Source organism: Vitis vinifera, chromosome 10, assembly GCF_030704535.1.
Source record: "Vitis vinifera cultivar Pinot Noir 40024 chromosome 10, ASM3070453v1".
In the NCBI taxonomy this organism is placed as follows: Eukaryota; Viridiplantae; Streptophyta; class Magnoliopsida; order Vitales; family Vitaceae; genus Vitis; species Vitis vinifera.
In genome coordinates, this window is record NC_081814.1 from 3,883,723 (window position 1) to 3,896,021 (window position 12,299).

The 12,299-nt window shown below is 28.0% G+C and overlaps 1 pseudogene; it reads right to left on the reverse strand.

The window, feature by feature from the left end:
• Nucleotides 1-6,309: 6,309 nt before the first annotated feature.
• Nucleotides 6,310-8,400, reverse strand: LOC132254465 (probable terpene synthase 13; annotated as a pseudogene).
• Nucleotides 8,401-12,299: the final 3,899 nt, after the last annotated feature.

The window sequence follows — 12,299 nt, forward strand, 5'->3', positions numbered from 1 at the left end:
AGAGTATTTACAAATTTCTAGCATGCATAGTCTTTACCTCCCATTTCTTTTTTACAAGTCAAAGATCTATACATAGAATCTAAGAAAAGTACTTTTTGCCCCATGAATCAAAGCAACTCAAAAGTAGCTTCCTACTAGCAATTCCAAAATACTTCTTCCTCTAATCAATTGCAAATCATGAATTAACTTCCGTCCAAAATCCAATTACCTCATTAGCTTTGTTGGCGGCAAAGACGAAATAGATGGTTGAGGAAGTGGTACTGCACCATAGCCATTTCTCTAGAAACATCTCCAAACCATATCCTTTGCCTAGCCAAGATGACAAGAAGTTTAACATCAAATATATATCTACATCTTCACATGGCTCTCCACATCAGATTCTTAAAATATTAAATAATATTTTTACTCCATTCATGGTGGTTAAAGCATTTCTACTGAAATAGGGGATAAAAAGGTGTGGTTAATTCAATATGTTTTTTTTTTTTTTTTGGAAATATTGGCCAAATCGACATGGTTAATTTATACTTGAATTAAAATTGAACCAACGTTTTAATGATGAAAAAACCGAATCAAGTCAAGGTTATTTAATGTCAATATGGTTTGATTTAAATGATTCATTGGATATATATATAAGTTAATTTAAACCTTAAATATAATTTGTTTTTAAAAGTAATTAAACTAACTTGGGATTGAAATTCAAATTATATTTAAAATTTTAAACCCAACATTTAAATATTTATTTGATCATAGTCTAATAATAATAAATTACTTTAATAAAGTCTACATAATATATAATAATAAATATAAAAAACTCATTAAATAATGAATAATCATAAATCACAAGAGATAAAAAGTTTTAACCTAGTTTAGTTTAGTTTAGTTTTTATTGACTAGGAAACAAGGAAACTAAATTAAAATTGAACCAATAAAGTCAGTTTTTAAAATTCTCAAACTGAACTCATTTGATCAATTTTTGGTTGGATTGGATTGATTTTATCGGTTTTTTAGTTCTCACTCAAACTCCTACTTAGAAATATTTGGTTCTTCAATAAATAATTTCTTCATGATGTTGTGGTAATTCACTAATGAGTATGACGTGATACATTGCGGACATTAAAAAAGAATGTAGGAAATTCACTAATGATATATTATATTATATATATAATATATACATGACATACAAAGTTCAATCACCAAGTATTAGGTTATAGCATAACTGAGAGTGTGGTTGAATACTGGGATGATTTTGCGCCAAAGAAAAATCCAGTATTCACATTTACATTGAGCTACTTTTTTGTTATTAGTTGCATTATGAGACATGAGTGTCATGTTGCTCTAAGGAGCTTGAGTTCACGGAAGGACTTGGCAGTTGGCTGCTGCCCATTTCCGTGAGGGGTCCTCTCTTCCTTGGTTCAAATGGGATCCACATCACCCATCCCGTACATTCATCAATATTTCTACGCGATAATACCAGTTCATTTAAGATATTATGGGAGGAAAAAAGAAGGTCCACTTAAAATTATTACTGAATTGTTTATATAAGCGCTATTGAAATATCTGCTTCCCCGGCTCCAAATCCAGATAATTATTAGAAATTGTCATGAAATTTTTTCGAATCTTAAGGACTACTGTCGGTTGGTTTTAGACTTAGGTGACCTACCAAGAATGAAACCAGCGGCAGCTAGGAGAGAGTACAGTTGTATATGCTCCAAAGAAAGGAATCCAAGGTAGCTAGATACCCCTGGATAAGGTCTTTTGAAATCCTCTCATTAAATACACTGTGATGGACAAAAATGAACTAGTGGATTTACAACCCCACAAACACGCCCACTTCTTTCTTTTGATTGTGGATTACATTGGTGTAATCATGTAAAGACTTAAAAAAAATAAAAATTTTGAGAACTTTGATACATGTTTACACGGAAACATGCACTCAAATAGCAACACCGTGATTTCATTCAATACTATTCCTTAACCCACCTCTTTCTTACCATCAACCAATTACATCAAATATTTTTTATTAATTTTGACATGACAAGTCACGTCCTTATCATGTTTGTCATTTGTTTTTTTGGAACTTTCACATGTGGTAGAACACACACAAACCATGTCACATAATAGTTTTTTAAGAAAAAACTTTAACAAGTCAAATGAGCTAATAATTTTTCCTCATGAAATATTTTAATTTCATTTTTTCACTACTATTTATAGAAACTTTAAACTAATAATAATAATATAATTCATAATTAATTAGAGGAATTAATATAAAAATAAATATATAATAAACAAATTTAAAGATTTAGGATATAAGATTTTATATATTCGTGTTAAATAAAATATTTGTTTATTTATTTTTAAAATTTTATCATATATAGATTAAATAAAAATATTTTTATTATTTATATTTTATTCAAATTGTGTAATGATGCGCATGGTACCCCTAGGTTACATGCTTCCACTAAAATGGAAAGAATGTGTGTTGAAAGAAGGGTATCATTTCTTTATGAAGAAAATAACACTAATGTATGCTAAAAGTACTATTAAGGTAGGAAAAATGTTGTACACTTTTGGTTTAGAATGAGATATATTGAAAGGTACCACAAAAAGTAACATCGATATGTATTAAAAATAATATTAATGTGTTAAAAGTGCCACTAAGATGGAAAAAATGTGTCACACATTTGATTTACGGTAAGACATGTTACCACATATTATATATTTCGCATCTTATGCAATGGTGAAATAACATGAAATGAATGAAGTTTTTACATGTTAACATTCATTGACACAACCCATGAAAGAAAACAGTATCACTACTTTATAATAAAAAATTATCACTTGAGGGTATGCTATTTTTGCTAGCACACTTAAAAGGTATCCAACTTCAATATCCAAAAATTTTAGTTCCTAATAAAATTAAAAGAAAATTAATATAAATTTTTAAAGACAATATTTTTGTGAAAATTTTATTTTATATTTATCTTATATAAATAAAAAAATTAAAAATTTTAATCAAGTAAAAGGTTAAAAGCATGGTCAAATTTTTATTTTATATTAATAAGAAAATTTAACATTTTTAAAAGAAAATATGTAACTAACATGAAGAAATGGTCAAAGGTGGAGAAGGTGAGTGAAAAAAAATAAAAATAAAAAGAATGACAAGAAAATGTATAGTTAACATTTTAAAAATATCAAAGATGAAGAAGGTGAGTCCTACCGAGAATGAGGAAAAAAAAGAAAAAAAGAAGAAGTTACAAGTACAATAATTACACTTGTGAACATGATGAGTACTTGTTGCATCAAAATAAAAAATAAAAAATAAAAAGTAAAAATAATGTGGATAATTGTTGGTCATGATAGTAGAAATGATAGCATTGTCATTGAAATCACTAGAATTATTTTTGAAAAAAAAAAAAAGTTAACAAGTACAATAATTACACTTGTGGACATGATGAATACTTGTTGTATCAAAATATAAAGAAAAAGTAAAAATAATGTGGATAATTGTTACCTGTGATAGCAGAAATGATAGTCTTGTCATTAAAATCACTAGAATTATTATTGAAAAAAAAAGTTAATAAGTACAATAATTACACTTAAGAACATGATGAGCATGTGTTATATCAAAATATAAAGAAGTAAAAATAATATGGATAATTGTTAGTTATGATAGCAGAAAGAATAGTCTTGTCATTGAAATCACTAGAATTATTTTTAAAAAAAAGAAAGTTAATTAACAAGTACAATAATTACACTTGTGAACATGATGAGCACTTGTTGTATCAAAATAAAAATAAAAAGAAAAAATAATGTGGATAATTGTTAGCCATGATAGTAGAAAAGATAGTTTTGTCATTGAAATCACTAGAATTATTTTATTTTTTTTAAATGTTAACATGTACAATAATTACACTTGTGAACACGATGAACACTTGTATCAAAATAAAAAGAAAAATTAAAAATAATGTGGTTAATCGTTACCCGTGATAGTAGAAAGGATAGTCTTGTCATTGAAATCACTAGAATTATTATTGAAAAAAAAAGTTATTAAGTACAATAATTACACTTATGAACATGATGAGCACGTGTTGTATCAAAATAAAAAAGAAGTAAAAATAATGTGGATAACTGTTAGTTATGATAGCAGAAATGATAGCCTTGTCATTGAAATCACTAAAATTATTTTTGAAAAAAATAAGTTAACAAAGTAATAATTACACTTGTAAACATGATGAGTACTTGTTGTATCAAAATAAAAAGAAAAAGAAAAAATAATTTAGATAATTGTTAATTGTGATAGCAAAAAGGATAACTTTGTCATTGAAATCACTAGAATTATCTTGGAAAAAAAAAAGTTAACAAGTACAATAATTACATTTGTGAACATGATGAGCACTTTTTGTATCAAGATAAAAATAAAAAGAAAAAGTAAAAATAATGTGGATAATTGTTAATCATGATAACAAAAATGATAGCCTTGTCATTGAAATCACTAGAATTATTTTTGAAAAAAAGAAAAGTTAATAAGTATAATAATTACACTTGTGAACATGATGAGCACTTGTCGTATCAAAATAATAAAAAAAAAGTAAAAATAATATAGATAATTGTTAGTCGTGATAACAAAAATGATATCCTTGTCATTGAAATTACTAGAATTATTTTTGAAAAAAAAAAAGTTGGCAAATACAATAATTATACTTGTGAACATGGTTAGCACTTGTTGTATCAAAATAAAAAGAAAAAATAAAAATAATGTGGATAATTACTAGCCGTGATAGCAGAAAGGATAGCTTTGTCATTAAAATCACTAGAATTATTTTTTAAAAGAAAAAAAAGGTTAACAAGTACAATAATTACAGTTGTGAACATGATGAGCACTTGTTGTATCAAAATAAAAAGAAAAAGTAAAAATAATGCGGATAATTGTTAGTTGTGATAACAAAAATGATATCATTGTCATTGAAATTGCTAGAATTATTTTTGAAAAAAAAAAAAGTTAGCAAATACAATAATTATATTTGTGAACATGGTGAGCACTTGTTGTATCAAAATAAAAAGAAAAAGTAAAAATAATGTGGATAATTGTTCGTCGTGATAGTAAAAAGGATAGCCTTGTCATTGAAATCACCATAATTATTTTTGAAAAGGAAAAAACAAAGTTAACAAGTACGATAATTACAATTGTGAACATGATGAGCACTTGTTGTATTAAAATAAAAATAAAAAGTTAAAAATAATGTGGATAATTGTTAACCATGATAGCAAAAAGGATAGTGTTGTCATTGAAATCAGTAGAGTTATTTTGAAAAAAAAGTTAACAAGTGCAATAATTACAATTGTGAACATGATGAGCACTTGTTGTATCAAAACAAAAAGAAAAAGTAAAAATAATGTGGACAATTGTTTGTCGTGATAGAAAAAAGGATAGCCTTGTCATTGAAATCACTAGAATTATTTTGGAAAAAAAAAAAAGAGTTAACAAGTACAATAATTACAGTTGTGAACATGGTGAGCACTTGTTGTATCAAAATAAAAAGAAATATTAAAAATAATGTGGATAATTATTAACCGTGATAGCAAAAATGATAGTCTTATCATTGAAATCACTAGAATTGGTTTGTTTTTTTTATAAAAAAAAAAGGTTAATAAGTACAATAATTACACTTGTGAACATGATGAACACTTGTTATATCAAAATAAAAAAAAAATAGAAAAGTAAAAACAATATGGGTAATTGTTAGCCGTGATAACAAAAGGATAACATTGTCATTGATATCGCTATTATAAGAATGATTTTTTTCAACATGTACTTGTCCGAAAGTGAAAACTTTTTAACTTTACAAAAAATCTATTCTACCAACCGGTGTATCCATGATTGCAAAGTTTTCCCTTATATATTTTGTGTTCTCTGTTTCTTTTCCTGTCTTAGTTACTGTGATAACAGAAATGTATTTCAGATCACAGCACCACCTATTCTATAGGTGGAAAGGGACAAAATTTCCATTCAGCTGAAATCATTTGACTTCAGTCTTCTCTTGATATTTTCTCAATATTCCTTCATTTGCCCATTAATTTAGAAAGGACTGGGTGCATTTCTCATGTTACTTGTCTTTTTTTCTCTAGCAGATCCACCAATATTGCAGCGAATGCTTGTCTATTGTATTTTTCATCCAACCATCACATTGTCCATTATTTTCAAATTTCAAATGCCACAGAAACCTTAACCATTTTATTACTGATTTTCAAGCAAGATACAATTCTCCAATGACTTGTCACACCATCGAGAAAGGTTAACAATACTATTTTTCATAGATGAACCTTGAGAAGTGTAATCCTTGATGGTGGGATACTTTGCGAAGAAACACTCGCCTCGACAAGCGACTTCATGTGCTCCTCAAGGCTTGGGAGGCACTGATTATCATCATAACTATACATCAAAGGAACCATCCTTGCAACATTGAGGCAGGCCTTTGTAAAACATGTTGAAAATGGATTTGGAGCGAGGCATTGCTGGTTCAGGAGCTTCCACGTCTCTGAAATAGTATGCATGGGGCGTCCCTGGGTGTTCCTTCATGTAGCTCTATGTAGGATCCATCATGCCCGTCCTGATTCTCATCCTGGGAAGTGTAAATGCCTATGTTAGTGGCCAACCATGAAGATAAGATATCATTCCCAATCTGGGAATCCTTTCACCTACCACATATTCTGCTTCAGTCAGGTCATTGTCCAAAAACACGACTATTGCTCATAATCCTGTTCACTTAATGCAGTTTGTGGTTCCCACCAGAAGTGACCACAACAATTAATGAGCCATTACTAGTGTAGTTTTTATGGCCTCAAATTATCTTCAGTGAGATGTAGCAATCAGATAAAGAGAAGTTAAGGGATATATACGGATGATATATAGGCGGGGCCAGAGTTCATTTGTGGACTTATTAAAACAAGAAATGATCATGTGGTGCAAGGGAACAAAGACTAGTCTTGAGAATTACCTTGGCGCTTCCCAAATCATCCCAGAGACGAAGAATTGTAGCAGCAAAAGATATAATTCCCCGAAAATCATCCACAATACCTACGTTTCTCTTGGTTATACCATGACCCAACAGAAAAAACATGTGAACTAGCACCACATGTACCCCGGAGCTAATTATCCCATTCTTCAAGTAGTCATCAGTCTTTGGCACATGCCCCACCACAAACCATTTTGCTTCAACCAGAAATGCATTGCATAAAATTGAAGAAGAAGAAAGGGATATAATTCCCCGAAAATCATCCACAATACCTAACAATGCGAGCTTGATGCTGATCATTGTGGGTGTTCCATGCATTAAGGTGTCGGTTACTAAAGTTTCTTGCTTCTTCAAGTATATCTTCTCCGTGCATGCTTAGTTGTGAAGCTCTATACAAACCCATTGTTGTAGTATGTGACTCATATTTGAGCGAAAAGACATATGGAGAAAAAGGGACAAATACGGGAACGAAGACATTTGCCATTCAGGTTTGTACTTCTTTTTGTTGTGGGGTGAACGATAGGTTGGGGGAGTATAGGGGACAACGCCCCCGCGGTACGATTCAATGGTATTTTTGGAATTTTCATTCCTAAGGATTAATATAAATACCTTTTTATGTAACCCTAATTTGATACATCGTGAAAATCCTCTTTCTTGTTCCCATGGACGTAGGCAATTAGCCAAATCATGTTAAATTTGCGTGTTCTTTTTTCTCATTTTTCCCTTATTTTTCACTATAAATTGTTGCACAGATTTCAACACCCATTAATCCCCTGACATCTTTACCTAGTTTTTCTTCAAACTTCCCTTTCTTGTCCTTGAAGTTAAAGACATCTGTTAGTTCATTCGTACACATTACCAAGAAAACTAACTTTCCCAAAAAGCAAAGGATTCAATATATAATCAGAGAAGGTTATACTATAATTAAAAGAAAAAGAAAACGGCCACCTGTAGTCACATAGTAACCTTCTTGTCTCAAGAGCCGAAACCTAAGTGCAACCTTGTAAAGATTGTCACTGAAATCATCCGTAGTTATAACTATCCTATACTGCCTTTGTAGAATTGTTTCAATCTCATCATGGAAGTGGTAGTCAATGCCTAGTCGTTGGATGGCATCAATCATGAGCAAAACTTCAAATGTACCTTCTCCTACTTCATTGAGTACACTCTTAACTTCCTCCAAGTTTGGGAAGATTGTCAACGAGAGGAAATTGAAAAGTGAAAATCGAGCATAGGACCTAATGGAAATATATACATATAGGGAAAATGGGGATGCAAACTTAACAGTGAGACTTGAATATTGTGCATATAGATGATTATCATTTTTTGAGGGGACAGAAACCAAGTTATGGTCCTCGGCAACGCTCCATGTGTGAGCAGTGGACATAATGGCAATGTTGGTGAAGCTAGTCTTGCCTACTGTAATGAAGGTTGCTTGGAGCAACTGATATGTAGCAGGCAATTGGGAATCAGGGAGAGGTTGATGAATGAATATATAGGTGATGTTTGTGTAGGTTGTCAATTGATACAACTGACAGACCCAATTTATAAAAAATGGTTTGGAAAAAATGTTTCCTCTCACGATAGCATGTTTAAAATTCCCTTCCCACCTACATGCTCATCATGTTTTTCTAATGTTCTGCCCTCCTTGAATTCATTTCATTTACTTGCCTATGTATGCCAAAACTTAATAAATAAATAACATAAACATTTTTTATAGACATGATGTGATGGCGTTAAAAAACAATTTATTCACATTGAGAGATATTTTAATAATTGGAATAAGGTTTCATGTCATTTGAGGGAGAGGAAAGTAACTTGGCATTAGAAGCCAACTTTGCACGAGTTATTCCAAATTTGATGTGTTAAAAGAGCATAATATACATTGTGAAGCAAAATATCATACATTTAAGTTTTTTTTTTTTTAAATGGTACTTTAAATGTTATTAAAGCAAGATTTATTTGAATGAAACTTTTTATTTATGATTTCATTGAAGAGAGTTTAATCTTTTATACATATGATATTAAAGTGTGATTTGATGGAAAGTCTTTCATTCAAACATGGTTGTATATTTATTTTTGAAAGGATTATTTGTAGTTGTTTACCTACAAGTTGCATGTGAGCACTAGTAGAGCCGTCTAAGCCCCAACCCCCAATTTTAAATTTATGTTTAAAATTTTTAAAAATAAAATAATTATAATTAAATTTTATTACAAAAAATATATTTACCACGGATTAGTAATAATATATTAAGATTGAACTAAAATTAAAAAATAAGATAAAATTAAATTAAATCTTATTTAATATTGTTCATACTTATTCTTTCTTATTCACTCAATTTTTTTTCTTTTTTATACTTATTTTTTATAGTTAATTTAACTAAATCATAAAAAATAATACTTGTTAAGTTCTTATTAGCTACTTATATTTTTACTTGAAAATAAGAATATAATGTAAGTCCATCAAAATCTAATCATTAAGTTACTAGTGTTTTAATAATTTATTATTGGAAACATAAGTTTTAAGTAAAAGATTTTACTTTCAACTATCTTATATTTAGTTATTTGAAGAAGAAGAAGAAAAAGTATAATCTTCACTTTTAAAAATACAAAAAAAAAATAAAATTAGGTTTTTGAATATAAGTACAAAAAATAAGACTAAGGTATAAATAAATGAAATTAAGTTATAAAACAATGAGATGTAAAGATGTGTGCCTTCTCTATTTGAAAAATATCAAAATTTATAATAGAAATTATTGAATTTTTAAAAATGATTTTAAAGGTTTTTGCTACAAAATGAGAAAATTTATTGAAAATTTCTAATAATTTTCTTTTTATATTTTTTAAATTTCTTTGAAATTTTTCTCTAAATATTCTTGATAGTTTTTTTTATATATAAAATCTAATTTTTTAAGTGTTTTTAATATCATCATCATTTAATTTGATACATTTTTATAATTAATATTTAAACTTATTTAGTTTTTAACAATAATATAAAATATCATTAATTACTTTATAATTTATAAATAATGATTATAATATAATATTTTTCTTTCATGCCCCCTTAACAAAAGTTTTTAGCTCTGCCACTGCCACTACATGTGAGGGGAGATTGTTAGAAAAGTATGATATATATTGTGAATATAAATCCTACAAACTTAAACTTTAACAAAATTGGTAATTTAATACTATGCATGCTTAATTTAACAATTAACAAGATGCTAAATTGATATTAGGTTATAATGAAGCCATGATTAATGTGGGAATCTAATTCCAAATGGAATTTTCAATAAAAACAGCTATGACTAATCAACCATGATTTTGTTTTTGTTAGGATAGTTAAGGAGACATCTTTGTCTGTTGAAACAAGAATGTTCAAAGACTACTTTAACCATCTAAATGAAAGATCTCAAAAATTCATCTTTAAATCATGGGTCATAAAAGATGAATAGCACGTAGACATACAAAATTCAGAAATCCATGGTATATTTGAAGGATTATGTTGTTATTTTCCCTCTTTTTCTCTTTCGTTTTTTTTTTTCACTTAATTTGATATAATTTAAAGGAATGGGTAGAAATATAGATAGTTAAGACCATGGTTGATAACTGTTTTTAAAAACCATTTGTAAAAATTGTTTTCTAATGTTTTTTAAAATAAAAGTTTATTTGAAAACTTTAAATATTTTTTAAAACTCATTTTTAAAATTTAATATTTTATTTTTAATTATTTTATATGTTTATATAATTATGTTCTAAAGTATTTTTTTAAAAAAATAAAATAAAAATTATTAAAAAAATAGTTTTTAAAAATATTTTATTTTCTATTTTTTAATAATATAAAATAAAAAAAATTTAATAATCAAACATATTTTTTCTACCTCAAATAAATCTTAAATGTGTGGCACCGTAAGGATCACACAACATGAATCTGTTTGTTGGTACAAAAGCCTCCGCCCCCTTGTCTTGGAGTTCGTCGAGATTTGATTAATGAATCACTTATAACGACTTTTAAAGAATGCACAACTACTAATGATTTGACATTTGGCGGGTAGCAATCATAGTACTACAAAAGATATCAGTCCCGACACAATTTAGTTTTGCACCGAGTTGGGCTCAAAAATTAAGTTTTGGTCCATATAAGTTGTATAATTGATGGAAATGATATAAAATATGAAGAAATGAATATACCATTCAAAACTATTTTCTACCATAATGTTTGACAAACTTTTTTGTGTTAAATATTTTTTAAATAACTATTCTGAAAATTGATTATTTTTATAAAACTAATTTTTTTTTTTAAAATATATTCTAAAAATATATCATTTTAAAAAAAAATATTTGACATATTTTTAGTTATTTTTATATACACAATTTTAAAAATATATATTTTCCAAAATGTTTGATTTTTAAATAATAATAATAATAATTTATTTTTATTTTTTTGGAAAAGGGTGTATTTTTTTTTTCAAATCACTAAATTATATTAAATTTTATTGAGGTTTACAAAAGGAATGAAATTTAAATTAATATTTTTCTTTTTTCTTTTTTTCATAATGAGCAAATGTTATTTTTGGAAAGATAAAAAATTTATATTATTCTTTCCAATTTTCACACTTTCTCTGGATTTTAGGCTTAAATAATGAATTTATATTGATCAAAACTGAATTTTTAAGTTCAAGTGGATCTAAAACACAATTGTCCAAAAAAAAAAGATTTTTTAAAATACTTTATTTTCTATTTTTTAATAATATAAAAAATAATTTTTAATAATCAAATGTATTTTTTCTACCTCAAATAAATCTTAAACGTGGCACCATAATGATCACACAATAGGAATCTGTACGTCGGTACAAAAGTCGGGAGTTCGTCGAGATTTGATTAATGAATCGTTTATAACGTTTTTTAAAGAGTGCACAACTCCTAATGATTTGACATTTGGCGGGTAGCAATCATAGAAGTGCAAAAGATGTCAGCCACAGTTTATAAAGATGTACAACCTTTTTGGGTCCCGCCTATAGTGGTTGGCTAGAAGAGTCACCACCAATAAAGTGAATTGGTGTGTCACTTACTCATTGTTTGTAACTTAAATACTTAAATTCTCTCCCTTCACGTTCAACCTTTCGAATTTAGAATTGAAGGCACCTACTCAAAATCTCAACATTTTTTCCTACGTTTAGTCATCAAATTGGGGTTATACTCCAAACCTAAAATATTATCCTCCTAAAAATATTTTTTTGATACCATTATACCTTCTAAAAGTGGGAAAGCATATAAAACCTGTCTTTT